The sequence below is a fragment of the Herpailurus yagouaroundi genome, unplaced genomic scaffold (assembly GCF_014898765.1).
Source record: "Herpailurus yagouaroundi ecotype Mexico unplaced genomic scaffold, PumYag 147116, whole genome shotgun sequence".
Taxonomy (NCBI): Eukaryota; Metazoa; Chordata; class Mammalia; order Carnivora; family Felidae; genus Herpailurus; species Herpailurus yagouaroundi.
The window spans coordinates 1-5,270 of NW_024422527.1; the positions used below are offsets into that span (position 1 = coordinate 1).

Consider the following 5,270-nt stretch of genomic DNA (forward strand, 5'->3'; position numbering starts at 1 on the left):
TGGCTGCCTGCTTCTCCTCATACACCTCCCTTCCTGTGTCAGACCTACTGTGTATACAAGGGGAGAATTAAATGAGAGGGAGGCTGTTGTTTTGCTCAAACCCCTGAGCGCCCTCATCCCTGAGCGTAATCTGATACTTGGTGTGAAGTACAACAGGGACTTCCTTTTGATAATGGTGATAGCTGGGTTTGCCTTATTGGCCTTTTTGCTGATTGACTCTTGATATTGACTTGAATTTGGTATCTTAGCTCACGTAGAAACGATTTAATGACTCATATCGGTGACACGTTGGAGGTCTGTAAAATGTACTTTGATTACATTTAGACCTGTGAAAGATCCACTGCTGGTATTTGGGTTTGACTGTCCTCGGTACTGACAGGAAAGCAGACTTCAGGAACGGGGACCCTCAACCAGCCTCACCAATCCTGACTTTTGAGACAGAGTCCTAGATCTTGAACAAAATCTAAGTGTGGAATGAAGGTGCTTTCATGACTTGCCCATTGCCTGTAGGATCCTAGGGGCATTCTTGCACATTGAGAGCAGATTCTCCAATGTGTAGGTAACCAAATGTCCAATTTGTTCCCGTTGTTTCCTCCTCGGAGACCTAGGTTCAATGTCAGGTGGTAGGGACATTATGCAATGTGTGAAATGCTTCGGGAATTTGTTGTGATTAACTTAGCTCATTTTTCTTTTTAGCAGTTTTGGAACTTACTATGTTACCGACTACGAAGTCTCGTAGAACAGCCCAGCCATTGTAATGTGCATTTCGTGGTCTATTAAGTAGAACACAAAACCCGTTTGAATGATTTGTTACCCATCGTCTTGCGTGGTATGTCAGTGTCAGCAATTGGTGACAAAGTGAGAACACCACCACCCATTCCAAAGGTTTGTTACCCGCAATTGTGTATGAGTGGACGGTTTCATTAGTGAAGAGCGACACGGGAGTTCTGAGACACCCCTTCTCGCCACTGAGTGGTGATACCTCTTAACATAATATTTAAGAATTCCCCTGTGCTGGTTGATGAAGGCGGGATGCACCATGGTTCGTGCTGAGGGGACAATCAGCCAGCCTCTAAAGCCGCAGTCTCACCTTGTGGGTTGATTCATGCAGTTCCTGTCTTACATTCTCTTTCACTCTTTTGGCCTACTTCACACAGGCTGCATGATTGGGTCCTCTGGCCCCACCAACCACTTTCAGAAATTGCTCTGGATGAGGGAAAGAGGACGTTTGCCCCATCCACTCGTGTTGTGAGTTTCCAAGTGACCTAATTTTCCTGCAGCGGTCCCAAGCTGACCTTCCTTTCACAGGTAAGTCCCTTTGTAGATTTGTACAATCATCACCTCCCTCAGGATCTGTGATGGGAACGTCCAGTTCCGGTCAGCCGGTGGGCCCGTAATGAGAGGAGAGGACCCTGAACCGATAGTCAAGACCAGCCGTGCAGGTAAGAGCAACCTTAGGCTGTGTGAGGCCAGAGGTGTTGGGTGAATAGCCCTTGTCTCCTGTCAGCTGTACCTTTCTTCCAGACGGTGTGGAAATCCCATCCCTGAGTCTCTAACATGGGCGCATGGGCGCTTCCCACAAGGTCGGGGTCACTCCCTAGACACTACTTGTTAACTCCGTGGTAGAGACTCCACGTCTTGAGTCAATTTCCTCAAGGAGTCAGTGGCATCTTTCTTCCAGACCTTCTTCGTGTTCCTCTGCTTACTGTTGCGTGCCACTGTTACACACGCGTTGGCTTTATTAGAATGCCAGATGCCCAGAAAACCCTGATCTTGAGCCTTTTTATCCTTTTGGTAATCGCTTTCTACTACCATGCAGAAGCAGGATGGACTGGATGGGATGGTCAGACACAAACTTCAGGAACTCCGAGATTGTGGGAGCACTGCTCAGGTGCATTTCTTCAGGTCTGAATGTAACTTTTTAAAGTCATGGATCTGAATCAATTGAAAGCCAGGAGTACCTAGGAGAGGCGAGAAAGAGGAGACCTGTACACCAAGTGGGTGCCAGAGGGTGGGTGACAGTCTCCCGGCCCACCCCCGCTGGGGTGGGTGGGCGGGCATTTATGTGGCAGCCGTCCCAGAAGCACAGGCTAACAGTTCAAGCAACATGCGGGTCAATACTTCTTTGCAGGTTTCCCCTTCCGTACATTCTAGCTATTTTTTGGCTCTGCAGATGTTGCCGAGACCGTGTCACCCATCGTGTTTCGTTCACAATAAGTTTCCAGTATGTGAGTCTGAAAGACCCTCGGCCCTTTCTTCCTGTCATCTCTGAGCCTCAGCTTCCACATCTGCAAAATGGAAATGACACCTTGCTCTTGCTCTCAGGCGTGGTGTGAAAATCAAGCGTGATCGTCTTTATGAAGGGCTCAGCACACAGGAGGTACTGAAGAAATTAGGACACGGTTTCCAGAATGTGTTTATGGGAGCAAAGGATCATGGCTTGGTTTAGATCCTCTTGCCACCTGTGCAGACCCCACTTGCACTTGATTTCTTGAGCCTTTTGCTGTAATTTCAGCTACGTTTTGTTTCCTTTCACAGGGCCAGCAACTATTCTCAGAGGGTCTTGGGCATCTCTTTGGAAATGGACCTCTTTAACTCTGCTGTGATGCCAGGAGGTAGCCCAGCATCCCAGACCCTGCCTTTCTCTGAGCTGCATTCTTTCCTGGCTGCCTTGGACGTCTGACATTGAAGCTGATGTCACTCAGCGTCAAGTTGGGGCTGGAGGGTGCTCGGTAACTGGCAGTGCCCAAAGGTCTCCTGTCTTTCCTTCTCTGTATAAAGTTACTTCTTTTCTGGGCAGGGGTTAATTTGGTGCAAATCAGGTGAAGACTTTGACGGTTGGGTGTGAGAGTGTTAAGCATAAAGACGAATGGCTCTAAGGTGCATTCAAAGACCCTCGGGACCTCTAGAGTCAGACACACCTCTGGTTCCTCTATTGCTTTGTTCGCACCAGTTTTATCCAGAAGGTGGCATCGCAGAGCCTGAGGTGCACTCCCCAAAGTCCAAAGGATCCACATTTCTTTGTGGTTAGACACTAACGTATGTAGCCTTTACACAGCATGTTGACATTTCAAAGACTTTTCATTTATCCCTATACTTGGTTCAGTTACTTTCAAGCCGTGGGAGATGGGGGTCCTTACGACTTCCTACCCAGTGAAAACCTGAGACCTGAGGTACTTAGAAAACTCTGTGCCCCAACACATGTTCCTTCCCCAGGCGGCAGGTACAAAGGTGAACAAGAATGGCTTGTTTGCTTGTGGAAAGCAGTTGTACAACTTAATAACTGTGATGCCTCCTCCTTCTGGCACACACACTTGTGCCCGCCCACTGCCCATCAAAGTCATGTTGGGTCATTTCATTGGGGGGAGGGATGGGGAAGACGTAGATGAATGTTTTATGGGTAAGTCTTCTGAGTACTGGCACTTCACAAAATAAGTCCCAAGGTGGACGCTTCCAAAAGGGTGACTGTTTAATTGGTGGCGTCTCAAACTCAGGACCCTGAGGGAAAGACAAGGTGACCCTCCCAATTCAAGGTGGGGTCTGGCTTGGTGGCTCTTTCCCAGGAGTCCACTCTGGAGCCTGCCACATCAGTTGCGTTATGAGGCCTGTACTCAATGAATGTGTACTTCCCAGCGGGGATGTTAATGAGTTATGAATTCTTGGTGTGAAGTATTTCATGTCAAACCCTGTTAGCCTGAAGTGGATTTTCATTCCTCTTGCGTATGTCGGTGACAGAAAGGGAATGGATATCGAACACCTGAAGGTAAGGCCTTTGCACTTGTGCTGCCGAAGGAGCGCGAGGTAAGGCCTTTGAAATGGAGTGGATTCGTTGTTACACTGGTTCCCTGTTATAGGCGCACGTTTCCACGGATGAGTGTTATTTCATTGGACACATGTACCACATTTTCTTTATCCATTTCTACTGTGGATGGATGCTCACAAGTCTCTCATGTCTTACACGTTGAGAATAATGCTGTAGTGAGGATATGGGATGAGTATGTGTCTTTGACATAGTGGCTTCCTGTCGTTTATATAAACGCCCAGATACGGGATTGATACATCATATAGGAGCTCAATTATTACTTTTTTTTTTAAATTTTTTTTTCTCAACGTTTATTTATTTTTGGGACAGAGAGAGACAGAGCATGAACGGGGGAGGGGCAGAGAGAGAGGGAGACACAGATCGGAAACAGGCTCCAGGCTCTGAGCCATCAGCCCAGAGCCCGACGCGGGGCTCGAACTCCCTGACCGCGAGATCGTGACCTGGCTGAAGTCGGACGCTTAACCGACTGCGCCACCCAGGCGCCCCTCAATTATTAATTTTTTGAGAGTCCATCCTACTGTTCTCCGTAGTGCTACCCAACGTGGGGCTGTCAGGTTGTCAGACTCCCTTTACAAAGAAGCTGAAAGAGTACGTCTACCATGCAGAGCAATGGCCTACTAGGAATCACTGGGAATCCTCATGTTGTGTACGGGAATGTGGTTGCAATTGTATCCAGGCGTTTCCATCAAAACTTCCTGCACTCTTCTGGTGATCATACCTTGCCCGTGGCAAGAAGACGAGCGGCGTGTGGGGGCTGTCAATGAACCTTCCGTGAGGCAGGGGACGTTTCGATTCTCATGGCCATGTGCAGATGTTTCTGGATATCCGGGAACCACCTGGGTCCGGTGACCAGGTTAGAGGATTAATCCTTCCTATTTTGTTTCCTTGTGATGTTTCAGGCTTTTGATTTGTCTTGATTAATGAAACCTGGGGTCTAGAAGGGATATGAGTGTTTACTGAAACTTGACAGTGGGGGTCGAGGGTCTTCATGTGAACGTGTGGTAGGCATTGTACGTTCAGGGGCAATCGCAGCCTCTGGGGCATGACAGATATTAGGTCCCAGGGAAGAAATGGGTCATGTCTGCTTCTCAGGCTTCCAATACAAAGAAGCTAAAAGAGTTTGTCTATCATACAGAGCAATGGCCTCTTAGGAATCGTTACGAATCCTCATGTTGTGGATGGGAATGTGGTTGGAATTGTATCCAAGCGTTTCCATCTAAGCTTTCTGCACTCTTCTGCTGACCATACTCTGCACATGGCGGGAAGAGGAGTGGCGTGTGGGTGCTGTCAATGAACCTTCCATGAGGCAGGGGACGTTTAGATTCTCACGGACATGAGTTGATGAGCTGTATGTCCGGGAGTCTCCTGGCACAGGTGTCAGCGTGGAGGATTCATCCTTTGGCCTTTGTTTCTATACACCATTTTGGGCCATTCATTTCTCCTGATT

The 5,270-nt window shown here is 48.2% G+C and overlaps 1 long non-coding RNA gene across 2 annotated transcripts; it reads left to right on the plus strand.

Annotated features, from left to right (window-relative positions):
- The first annotated feature begins 6 nt into the window (after window positions 1-6).
- LOC121026615 (uncharacterized) lies at window positions 7-3,987 on the plus strand. Of its 2 annotated transcripts, none has more exons than XR_005788401.1 (3): window positions 7-1,442; window positions 2,174-2,380; window positions 2,539-3,987. It is a non-coding gene; the product is annotated as an uncharacterized LOC121026615 (long non-coding RNA). The 2 variants fall into 2 exon arrangements; XR_005788402.1 differs by having other exon boundaries at window positions 7-1,308.
- The last annotated feature ends 1,283 nt before the right edge of the window (window positions 3,988-5,270 follow it).